Source organism: Equus asinus, chromosome 5 (assembly GCF_041296235.1).
Source record: "Equus asinus isolate D_3611 breed Donkey chromosome 5, EquAss-T2T_v2, whole genome shotgun sequence".
In the NCBI taxonomy this organism is placed as follows: Eukaryota; Metazoa; Chordata; class Mammalia; order Perissodactyla; family Equidae; genus Equus; species Equus asinus.
The window spans coordinates 9,827,615-9,840,684 of NC_091794.1; the positions used below are offsets into that span (position 1 = coordinate 9,827,615).

General features: G+C 37.6%; 2 long non-coding RNA genes across 5 annotated transcripts in view; one reads left to right on the top strand and one right to left on the bottom strand.

Moving 5' to 3' along the window:
• LOC139045223 (uncharacterized) overlaps positions 1-4,604 on the bottom strand; it is a 35,776-nt gene extending 31,172 nt beyond the window's left edge. For 3 of the 4 annotated variants that reach the window (XR_011503152.1, XR_011503149.1, XR_011503150.1), the window contains exon 1: positions 4,466-4,604. This is a non-coding gene — a long non-coding RNA (uncharacterized lncRNA). The remainder of the gene's footprint in view (positions 1-4,465) is intronic. The other variant, XR_011503151.1, reaches the window with a different exon arrangement.
• Positions 4,605-5,068: 464 nt separating this feature from the next.
• LOC139045222 (uncharacterized) overlaps positions 5,069-13,070 on the top strand; it is a 100,389-nt gene continuing 92,387 nt past the window's right edge. Inside the window, exon 1 of the long non-coding RNA XR_011503148.1 lies at positions 5,069-5,203. This is a non-coding gene — a long non-coding RNA (uncharacterized lncRNA). The remainder of the gene's footprint in view (positions 5,204-13,070) is intronic.

Consider the following 13,070-nt stretch of genomic DNA (forward strand, 5'->3'; position numbering starts at 1 on the left):
CAGCTTAAGTAAAACAAAGTCATTTACTTTTGTTGCTCTGCAAAGGCAATTAGACCAGAGCAGCAGCTGCATATAATTCTAGACTAGTGCTGAATGGGGAGTGCATGTGTGTGTGAGTGTGTGTGTGTAGCATTTTAACGCAGGTGTAAATAAGTAATCTTTTCATTTATTTTAATTCTTTCAAAGAAGCTGACATTAGCCAAATAAGACAAGAACAGGAGAGAGCTTGGAAAAGAGCACAGTTGTCATCAATCTCTGCTTTGTATTCCCATCGCCTTTAATTCCAGGATGCATCTCACAGCTTAAGAGAGCCTCACTCAGGCTCTGTCTTAGGGTATTTGCAATGACAAAGAGTTTGGATTTACCACATCTTGATCTTCTACTAATGACGTTTGTCACAATTCAAAGAAACATTTACCTCTTGTGCTAAATGGTTTTCTTGACAATCTCTAGCCTTTGTTCTGACTTTCTTTTCTGTTCTCCTGAGGCTGTTTTCCTTAATCTAACTACACCAACCGAGACATCAAGGACTCAAAGCCAGGAAAATAGAAAACATTTCTATTAAAATAGCTTTTGAAATGCATCCCTTCCTCTAATTTTACTTAAATAGTTTCTCCATCACTTGCCTTTTCAGTTAGGCAACCGTTAGTTGTCATCCTCATAGGTGACAAATCGTTGAAACAACCGATGGCGACAACAATGAGCCGTAGTAGTAGATAATTATGCTCTGGTGCATGTCTTTCATTAAGTTGCTGTTTCCTTTACCAGGGCCCTCAGTATAACATTTCTCGAAGGGTCCCCGAGGAGTCCATGCGGGGGGGAGAAGCACATCAGACAGCTGCCAGCAGGATGTAGTGTCGCAGCCTGTGAGGTGGCATTAATGAGGCTGAGTAATGCAAGCTGACAAGTCCTGATGAATGGAACCCTCTGGGGGCATGGTCTGACAAATGGAGGTTCCACGACAAGCATAGTTTTCCAAACAATGTGAGGCTTCATTTATCACTTGATGGGTTATGAAAAAGACCTAGTTCAAAAGGAGAATTGGGATTTAATGAAGAAATTGTCTCCTGTGTCTAAAAGCAATATGAGTTGATGGTATTATCAATGATGGGTTTATCGGTATTCATACTTTTTATCCTGCGGCATCAGAGAAATCTCTGGGTAGAGAGCATTACTAAGAAGTTGCCTAAAGGAAAATTGGGGTGAAAAATTGGCACCCCTGAGCTTGACATCTTTGTGGTTGCCAAATACACCTAGATATGCCAAAGGTGGAAACTGATGCTGTCCAATAGCTTTGACTTCTAAAATATACTCCATCGCCACAATCTTGACTATGAGGTTTTGTATCTTCAGTATAGAAGAGACTTCTGGTTATTTATAATGGCAAATATCTGATGAATATAAGCTCTGAAAGACAATTTGAAAGGGGGTACTCTTTGGTTGCTTTTTCCTACATTAGAAACTAGGACCTTAACTATGATAGTTATCATTGGTTTTACTAGATCAAGCATATTCAGTAACAGAAAGAGGAGGTTGTTAATATCTTGTGGAGATGACAAAATTTTGTTGAGGGTGATTAAGAAAGACTCATATAGAATGAAGAGTTCATACAGAGGATTTGGATTTCAGTCTTAAATTTCTCTGTTCTAAAGAACTGACAACAATCCTTGCCCAGTGCGCCTAATGGAACAGATCTTGTCAGAACACTGCCTTGTCCCACACCTTGTTATTAAGCTTTTGTATGACTAGTTTTTCAAACGATAGGTTTGGTTACCTTCAGGTGTGTTTGTAAAATGTTGGCCCTGCGTCTGTGATGCGGCAGCTCTCTATTAACTTGTGTGCTCTGTGCATGTCTACTGCTTTATTCTCTTCATGGTGTCAACATCATCATCCTCATCACTGTTATTATTATTGTTATTTTCATAGAATGACAGAGGAAGATGCTTATAGAGTCTCCATTTGCTTGGAGAATGAGAAGGAAGGAGAGGTTCTATTATCAGGGGAGCTGGAAGCCATGAAGGTGTCTATGCAGCACTGTTACATATATCCACCCCCAGGGGCTGGCCCAGTGGCACAGTGGTTAAGTTCCCATGTTCTGCTTCTCGGCAGCCTGGGGTTCACTGGTTCGGATCCCGGGTGTGGACATGGCACCGCTTGGCAAAAAGCCATGCTGTGGTAGGCATCCCACATATAAAGTAGAGGAAGATGAGCATGGATGTTAGCTCAGGGCCAGTCTTCCTCAGCAAAAAGAGGAGGATTGGCAGTAGTTAGCTCAGGGCTAATCTTCCTCAAAAGAGAAAAAAAATCCACCCCTGTATCCTCATCACCCTTCTTCCCCACAGGCAAAAGTGGAGTTGGCAGTACCATGGTGACTTTTCACATTCAGTACATTCGGCAAGTCAATCCCAAGCTTGGAATAACATAATCTACTGGCGAATGTACAGCATCTCCCTAAAACAATTCCCTAATTCATTTGCAAGTCAACTAACCCCTCATCTCCATTTTGAAGTTCCATTTTGCTTTTATTTCGAGGTCCCACTTGTAACTGGAAGAAGTTTTTGCAATATGAAGGTGATTATAATCATAACTTCCTTTTGCGAAGTTCAAATTCTACAAATTCTTTCATTAATGTGACAGAACTCATCTCATATTAGCTAAAAGGAGGGAGAGAGTTTCAAATATACAAATTCAGAGAAGAGGTTAGTTGTAGAAAATAAGCATAAACTTACAAAGAAAATTCATATAGTTCTGAGTTTCAGTAGCCCGATGAGTGTACAAATCTACAATAAGTTCTTTTAGAGCTGAATTTAAGCCTCTTAACTTCAAACAAGCATTTTATCATGTAGCTTATCTTAAATTCTCCCTAATGACAATGAAATCTTTGAACTTTGAAAAAAGTGTGAAGTTAGAATTCAGTATTCACGATGCCGTCTCAGCCTCTCTCTTCTCTTTTTTTCTGATAGAGTAGAAGGTTTGCCACCTCTTCTGGGCTTGTCCCATGACTGCTTTCTCCTGGCATTTATCCCAGTTAGTCTCATTTTATGTACTTTGCAAGCATCCCAGAGAGAGTAAGATTATTTTGAGATCTTTACCATAAATAAATGAATTTTTTCTTAAGTGGCTGCAATCATTTCTAAATCAAAGCCTTCTTTTTATGAGTCATTGATAAAAGAAACACATTAGGCTAATTTGAAAAAGGAAAAGCAATGTCATTATAGAAATTGTGTATTTGTGTGTATGTGTGTTTGTGTGTGTGTTTATGATGGGCCAGATAAGATAGAGGGAAGATAATCTCTAGGTGGAAGATTCCTCAAGTCAAAATAATTTGTTTTTCTTTACCATAGTGGTTTTCATAAACTTTAATAGTTCTTTTTCTTTCTGATGGGTTAAATGTACCCCAAGAGTTCACATGAAGTACAAAAACAGATTAAATGCTGTATGTCTCAAACTATCCCCAAGAAAACCACTGTGTGACTTTTTGTTAATTTCCCTGAGCTTTATCATATGTCATCATGTTGTCCAAGTAAAAATCTTTAGGGTTGGACACTTGAAGTACAGAGATAGGATGTGAAAATGGGTGTACACTCATCAACTTCATAAGCCACTATCTGCAGAATCGGCATTAAACACACCCACCCCCACACACACATTGACATTGTCCTTTGCAAATTCTGAAACTTTGCTCTTGTATCAAAATGATTACTTTTGATAACTGCCCAAATGTTTATATGAGTTATAGAGCAAACATGTGGGGACAGACAATTTGTTTGGTAATATAGAAAATGTCTATATTTTGCCACAGTTGAGCTCTTCTAAAGGAATCTATTTATTCTCTTTCCGGTCTTGCAGGAAGAAGCAAAACTCAGTAAATGCAGGCGCGCATGTGGATTTGTTGTGCAACTTTGGAAGCATAGAAAATAGTTGCTTCCCATTTTTTTCTGAAATGTTTAGCTCAGAGATATGCTGATTAACCAAAATAATCTAAATTTAAGACATGCAGGTACTTTTTTGGCGACTTTAGTCCTGAGGAAGAATTGGCACTGAGTTAGAAACTGAATAATATATACATCAACATACGTGCAGAGAATTTCAATATACTATTTGTTTACTGATTAACTTCTGGGGCAAATGATTCCAAAAGATTTCTGCCTTAATATATGGGGATCAAAGGTTAACCATTTTACAGTTGGAGCTATTATAAGATTGTGGAATCTCACATCTATCACAGTAATGTATATATCATGTATACGGCATAACCACGTCATACAATCCTCAGTATTTCAGTATAGAAAACAAGAGAAATTTTAATCCTCTGACACGTATTTCGCTACTGTGAACTTGCGCAAATAGGAGGTGGGCAGTAAATATGGCTAAAACAGTAAGCAGTGCTAAGAGTTAGAGAAAATCCAAAATGATGTGTAAAATGAAGTAAAATTCACATCTAGACCATGTCAGCAATTTTTACCTTACAACGTCATCATTGTTTCTGCAGAAAGGAAAGATACGCTATTTTGGAGACTTCCCCTCCTTTCAAGTTAATTTCTTGTAGGCAGAGATTCTACTCCTCTGACAACAGCACAGCTCTCATTATGTACCGAGAGTCATCAGGCGGAGGTTAGGAGAGAGGAAGTCTGTTCCCCGAAGCAATTTGTTTCGGCAATGCTGCTAGAGCACAGTTCAGAATTATCTTTAAAATGAATGAGAAGCCGGAGCCACTTGAACAGGCAGATGGAGTTTTGTTTTTTTCCCTCCAGACCACGAACTTGTCTGCTTCTTTTTTCGAAGTACATTCATCATCTTGGTTGCTGTTTTGTTTAACCTTCTTCTGCCATTCTTTCCAATTACTTGGTTTAGTTTATCCATTTCAGGTTAGCTAATTGGCTTTGCTCAGCCCCTCTTTTCACACATTTCCATCCCATTCCACATGTAATTCAAGTCCCATTAGCTCCCACTTCATTTAAACTAACACAGGGCTCAGGGGAGTGGTAAGGCTGTTGAAAACAGGTGCAACTGGCCAGATGGCTGCCTTGCCAGGAGGGCGGAGCAGACCGAGCGGCTCCCTTGCCAAATTCAGACTGTCAGGCTGAGACAGCTAAAAGGGTTAGCACAGGGCTAAACCTGGATTTAATAGCTATAGTTCTGTAATTGGCTCTCCCTTAGAATCCAAATGTATATTCTCTTCAAGCTTAAAGCCAACTTTAAGGTAAGAAACAATCAATTTGTTTACAAAACATCAGGCATTCACTGTTGTAATGTGTGCTGCCAAGATATTGCTGGGTTCTATTTTGAAAGAACTAAGAGATGATTTGGGTGCTAACTTTCCTCTGTGATCAGCTATTTCCATGCCATATTTACTACTCCCTACGATGGTCATACTGTTTTGAACTCAGGGGGAACCATTCTGAACGTGGGTTACATCCTGGTCTACTTTCTCTTTTATTGGTGAGGGCCACGAAACAGAAAATCACGTGGAGCTTGCCCACGGCAAATTCATGATATGCAGTGTCAACTAAACTCTGGTCTAGATTTTTTGTTTTTTCCGTTCATTTTTTCCAGAATATTCCACAAGAAAACTTTTAAACACTACCATTAAGTCCAGAGTCTACTTACTTCACTGTTGCAAAGATGACTGGACCTCTATTTCCTGTTATCCGTTGGCCACATATTCCTCTCTATCTGACTTCCTTTCACATGACACTAGAGTTATTTTGTACTTAAGGGATATCACTAGCCTTGTAATTTCCAATCTTAGTTATTTTTTCCCTTCAATTCCCATTTCCCTGAGCTTGAAGCAGTGAACACTTAAGTCATATAAATCGTCATGGAGATTTTTATTTTTCTATTTGGGCTTTTGAAATAACATATTTTTGTTTTCCATTTGATCTTCTGGTCTCATCTCCCCCCCCCCTTTTTTTTTAATGCATTCTGTACATTCAGGTGTTATTCAAGGCTCTCTTCCACCCTCTGAAGTTATTTCTATTTCATCTTCTGCGGTAAACTTGCTATGCTGCATCCCACAGGGACTTGCTGATGAGTCTCTATCTGGCTGAAGTTCCAAATACTTATCTCAGTCATAAGTTTTTATGTTAGCTGATTTTAGGACTAGGTAGATTTCAGGAACTGCACCACAGTTTTCTCAGTTCTATGAGCTCAATGACTTACTCTTTTTCATTTCTTCCATATGATCTTAACTTCCTCCCTTCTTTTTTTCTTTTTACCAAAATATTCTTCTTTTTTCCTCAACTTTTTCAGTTCTAGTGTTAAATATTCTGATTCAAATTTTCATTAACACGTTCTTGAACTACTGCAATGGATCCTACCCAAAAACAATCGATACTAAAAACAATAGAAGTTAAATATCAAGGAATATTTACTATGTGGTAGATATCCCTCCAGTTGAGTCAATGCATTTTCCATTCAGTCTTCACAGTGTCCCTGTAAAGTATCATTTTACGGATGAGAATACTGAGGTGCAGAGAGGTTTTTCAGCTTGCCTAACATTACAGAACTAATGCAAGATGGAGCTTGAACCAAGGATTGCTGGGAAGGAACAGCTAGGCTCTAATGCCCCTACTTTCCTTTGTCTGTTCTCGTCAGAATAATGTGTTTTTAGAACAATATTTAGTCCAATAGAACAAAGTGCTATGCACACAAATGTCTGTGTACTTACCTCCTCTGGCTCCTGACTTTCCTCCTAGCCTTCTCAGCCCTTCCTTGGAGTTTTGGTATCAGTTGTAGCTCTGGGACTCTGGCTTTACCCTTAGAAATAATTGGTCATAAAGGAGAAAATAAAGCAATATTTGGAGGGAATCCAAGTACAAGGGGTGAATTTTCCCCCAATAAAAAATTCTTGTTTGAAAGCATATGGCTAAAAGAGCTTAAAATTTTTATCTTGACTTCTCCAGTTATCGTGTCACCTTGCCGCCCCCACCATAATTCTGAATTATTTTACTCTGTTCATCGTCTAACATCACCAATTCCATTACATCATTCTGTTTAAAAAAATTTCACCTCCCTCTCTGCTTCTTGAAGGATAAAATTCAAAGCTAGCCCATCACTCAAAACCATCTGCAAACTATGTATAACTGTCCCTCTATCATTCCCCCAATGTTCACTCGCCAGTTGAACCAGAGAATTCTTGTCATCACTCTATTAATGCGTCTCTGTTCATTCTAGTCCCAATGCCCTGTATGATCCCATCTCTGTATATTGACATTCTACACATTTTCCAAGATCCATATTATGGCTTTTATGTTTCTGACCCTATAGCCAGAAATTAGCTCTTTCCTTTCTCAATTCTTATTGTGCTTTGTACTTCTTTGATTGCATTTATCATATGCTGGTTTGAATTTTTGTTTTCTCTTTAGATACTTTTCTTATATTTCCTAAGGGACTGTAAAATATTGATATAAGGGGCCAGCATTACACAGTTCTTTGGCTTTTTCCATAGCTAGCGGTGGACTGCTTATAATAGATACCCAATAAATATCTATTGTGAATATTGTACATTATAAAAGGTATCATTGCTATCTCAGCTTAAAATGTGCTTTGGTGAAAATTCCAAATCTGCTGTCAGCCTGAGGGTAATAGCTGGCAATTAAGGAATGCCAGGAATAACATTGGAACTTTGTATGCTATCTAATTTTATCCTTCAAACAACCTGACATGGTAGGTACCCTGACTCTTATTTTATAGGTGACGATCCTCAGGTTCAAGAAGGTTAAGCATATGCTCATGACCCTGATAGAAAGTGTCAGAGTTGGCTGTAAAATTCAGGCATGCCTGACTCCAAATCTACATTCTGCCAGTCTTCATTTTTACATCCATAACCATTTTTCAATAAGGCTCATTGAAATGTCTCTTAGGCTAATTCTCTCTTCTGTATGCTTACTATCATCTCCTAATTCTATGCCCTCATCTTTCCATATGTTGATTTCTAGAATATGCTCTTAACCAATTTGCTTCCCTAGGGAATTTCCAGTACCAGCTACTGTTTCCTATACACTGTAGCCTGACTAATTTTTCTTAAAATTTTCTCCTTTCATTATAATTTTTTGTCTAGTCAACTAGCTATAAAATAAATTTGAATAATTTTTTCAATGCTCAATTTTGTCATCTCTAAAATGTGAATAATAACACATTGTATCTCATAAAAAAATGCATGTGAAATGGATGCTTGAAAAGTAAGCATTTAACAGATTTTAGTTATTATCATTTACATCATATTTTAGAACTAGAATGGCCAAGCCTAACCTTATTTTACAGAGAAAGGAAATGAGATGTAGATAAGAGATTTGCCTAAAATCAACCAGCACGGTAGAATGCGGTCTAAGACCCTGACCTGTTAAGCTCAATTCTGACACTTTTTGTACCATACAAAAATTACTCGACTCAGCTTGTGTACATGCCTTCTTTCCTACTATCTGTCATCGTGTATCTTGCTTCATGTTGCAATATGCACATTAGTACAATTTAATTTTTGCTGTTTCTGCTTTGAAAGCCTTCTAAACTCTTTTTAGTTATCAATTCCATCCAACTGGCAGAACTTGTTCAAATAACAGTTACTCTAAAACGTTTTCCACAAAAACCTCAGGTCATACCTGCTCTTCCACGCCTGACTTTCTCTCAGGCTCACTTCCTCCCTCATGCATTTACCCTATAATTGTATTGTACTTTGTTTGCTTTATAAATGCTTCATAGTGTGTGATACCGATTTTAATTTTACGTAAGGAACTGTTAACATCCTAAACTGGTTGAGCAAAAAGGATTCTGGCTGCCCTGCCCTGCTGAGACCTTCTCACTATCGTTGTGGCAAGGCTTGGTTTGTTACTTCACATGTCATTCCAGACTATTTTGGAGCAGGCACATTTGAGTTTCTGGGCTTTGATAAAAATGTGTGAGAAATTTTTTTCAATATTGCTCTTTGCAACTGTTCAAAAGTCAGACTTGCGTTCAGTGTTGTCATCAACTCCACTGTTGGAGCTCAATTTACTGCCTTTCCTAATTTCCTACTTCTCCAGAGATTGGTGTGATGCTGAAACTGAAAACGTTTGTCCTCCAAGATGTATTTTCCAAAGTGCCCAACATATCTGCCAGATTTCCTAAGATTTTTTCTTTCCTGTCTTATTGTACTGCACTCTTTTCATTTTATCTTCACCTGAGATGGTGGGAGAGTTATAGAGACTACTCTGGAGTTTGGGGTGACTTCCAGCTCAAGCTGTAAACAGAATCCCCCCGTTCTGTGAACAAGTCATGTCTCTGATACCTTCAAAGGACCTCTTCGACCATATTCCTTCGAGGTTTGCTGTTAACTGTTTTCTACTGACCGTGGGTTAGCCCAGGAATGCACTGTCAGTTGAAGATGAAGGAATGGTAATAGGAAGTCACCATAGTTATTACTTATCATGAAAAATATTCTGTTTTCCATTTATAAATCTATTGCTTTCATTTGTAAACTGTTGCAAGAACTTTTAAATTTCTTTTCATTTTCTGCCAATACTAGCTCTTAGAATAAGAAATTCTTCAAGTTTTGAATTAGTGGGTAAAATATTGGTATTAACTACAGGTAGTGGGATTATGGGTTATTTTATAATGTATTGTGTGATATTTAAAAAATAAATATGAAGTGCTTTTATAATGAGAACAAAGTTGTTTTAATTTTGACAAAAATAAGACTTTTTAATGTTATTAGGTAGCTGAAATAATATTTCATCTTATGCATTTTAAATGTATCTCAGTGGTTTCTCCTTATTGCAATATTTTTAAAGATATCTTCTTGTACAATGTTCTATATATTAGCATTTGGTAAAATTGCTCATTTCATCAATTTTAGTCATAGTGGGACAAGAGTTAGAAATTTAAAATAGAGACATTTTTATGACCCCACTGTTGTATGGTCCCAAGACATCCACTAATTGCTCCAGTGACATCCATTGCTTTATAGGAAAAGTAGTTACTACCCAGAAAAAAATCCACTGAATTGCCCCACAGATATTTTTTAATTAATGGCAAAAAAACATATTTTCAAAACAGTACTTTCAATTGCAAAAGCAGATGCTTCACAGGAAAACAGATTTTTAATTTTTTAAATCTGGACTGTTAGACATAAACAATTGGAAAGAATGTGGGGTGCTCCCTGAGATTTATCTATCCTACATCTTCCTAAGATCTGTCCTAGAAGGAGATGAAAGTTTTACCTGCCTTTGAAAGAAAGTTGATCCAAATGGCAAAGCTAAGCTGAGATGGGGACCTGTTGCCCAAACGTCTGGGTCAAAACCTAGAGAAGCAAAGGTATTCGAAACCCTGAGAGATTAAGGGAATCTGAGAGTGTAGGAAGCATCTCTGCAAAGACCACAAAGCCTACAGACTTCTTAGACACATTCCTCTTCTATCGAGGTGGTAAAGTAGGAGAATTACAAGTGCTGAGATGAAGTTGGTGGATGGGCACGCAAGCAGCATGTTATGGTCAGCACCACACATTGTAATGAAGGGAAACACCTGAATCGTTTCTATAACATTGGAAATGGCTGAACAGGAGCCACAAGGTTCAGACAGTAGATGTAGTGCTACCTTGGAGACTATGGGCAGCAACAATGGTGCAAACATGTGACAATGGGAACCAAGAGGGCTGTTACCCTCAGGGGAGGCTAGCATGGATAGAAGACAATTCTGGATCCATATTCCTCTAATGCCAGGATCATATAGAATCACTTCCAGCTTGACCTAGGAAAATGCTAAATTACCTGAATAGTTACCCAAATGATACTAAGTGTTAAACTTGATTTGGCTGAGTTTACCTTGAATAGGTAAGATTAATGTGTATCTCTTTGGAAGCATCAGCTCTGAACAAACAAACAAAAAAACCCAGCCTTGTTCAACTCATTTGTGACCACAGAGACAGATGTATGGTAAATCTAACGCAGCTGAAACCCCAGAGCCTCTCACTCGCTCAAGCCTCTTCCAAAGCTATAGGAGGAGCTTTTGCAATGCTCGTATGCTTTTGTCAAATTTGCATGAGTAAGATTTTAGCCATAATTGCTAAGACAACTGCCTATTTCCACTCTGACTTTCCTGCAAGCACACTTCCTTTCTGGTCAGTAATCCAACTAAGGGGAAATCCAGCTGAGTGGAAATTGCACTGGAGGTACATCTAGTTCGGGTTTAATGAGATGTATGTACTTGGTTCATCCCTTCCATGAAGAGTTAGGTTAGTGTTAACCTCCCACAATGCCAAAGCACACGTGTTCACGGTATGTGCATGGGCAGGGGTCACATTGTGAGATGATGAGTCCTACGGTACCTGGCGCTGGAAATACATGGACTGTGGAGGCTTGGAAAGTAGTCTGTGGGAACTAGTCTGATCATCAGACACACAAACATTTACGTAGGAGACTCAGTTCTCCCTGATGCTTATTCAATGGAAAAGTTCTCTTTTTTGTTCTTGAGCATATACTCAGCAATGCAGTACCTACTACTATAAATGCACAATAAATAGCTTTCTGCTTTTTTGATTTTCATGAGTACAAATGATCACAATTCCTGAATTTCTAGGGCATAAACCAAAAGGTAGACACAAAGTATGTCAGTGTGTAAAGAATCATGCTTTTCCATCCTTTTATAATAAATTGCACCTTAGCATTTCATTATTCAATGAGCTGTGAAGCAGAGAAACTTTTCTAAACTGTCAATAATTAAAACAAATTTATTTCAATCAGCCTAGGAAAAAGCCTGAGTTTTTTCTATACTCTCTACGGAAAATGATATAAAATCATTAATGTATGAGGAGGCTATAAAAAAAGTATACAGCCAAAATCTTAGGGAATAAAGCATTATACAGGTGTGTCAGATAGCTCATAATGTAATATAATATGCTATTATAATCTAATAATATCATAATAATAAAAAATGCTATTTTCCTGAATTTTGTAATGCTTGTGGTATGTATCAGCTTTTAAAAAAATTAATTTGCGAGTTTTTTCCAGTGATAAATAAATATTTAATTACATATCCAATGTGCATTTCTAATTTTGTATTCTTTTTTCCTCAAATATCCTTGTCCACAATTAAACACACTTCAATGCCCTAAACCTGATTGTGACTAGAAATATCATCATACCTTTTTACTGATGCTCAAATGCAAGCTCCATGGGAGCAGGAATTGTTTTTCTTTTGTTCTCTGCTATGTATCCAAAGTCTATACAGGATTGGAAACATAAAAGGTACTCAATCAATATTTACGGAATCAATACCGGTCATTGTTTAAGCTCTGCTTCCACACAGAAGCAGCCTCAAGTTTTATTTGTCCTTATTCAGTAGACTCGCTCCACCTGGTTTCCTGTATTAGATTTTTCCCACAAATATCATGTTGTTTAACATGGAAAATTTGTAACAAAAATTATTTGTAGAACTCTGGTAATTTAAAAAGGATTTACTTTCTGCAGCAGTGAAGGACTCAGTTTAGAAAATATGCAAACAGAACAAATCCACAAAAGTTCAAGGTGAGGGAAAAAGAAAAAAAACCCTAAAGACAAAACAGGAAAGATTATTACCAGAGATATGGGAAAGGTGAGAAAGAACAAGAGTTGACTACGGAAAAAATGGCTGAACTCAATTTTCCTTTTCACCTTAAGGGAAACTCAGAAAGAATATAAAAATTTCAGCTTACACATTTATCCAAATAGCCAATGTCTGTTATAGTCTACAGATAAATGTTTGAAAACCATCATCCTCATCTTTAAATAATATTTCCTGAGTGACAAAAGCACCCTGAGGGATAAACAGTTAAAATGACAGGCTAGCTCATTTTATACAGAGGTGAAAACAAGCACAAACCACATGTTGCAAAATTGAGATGCTGAGTGAAGCTGTGATGTGTGAGCAACAGGGCCACAGATGTTCAGATGTTACTTGTTGAGACTGCGCTCAGTAGACCAGACTCAACAAACCATGGAAATTTTCAATTTGGGGGCACCGATATTATTAAAATATTATGACTTAAGAGAGCTCAAAGCTTTGTCCAACAAACTCGAGATCATGCTCTTGAATACGTTTTTTTTGAGACAGTGATGATA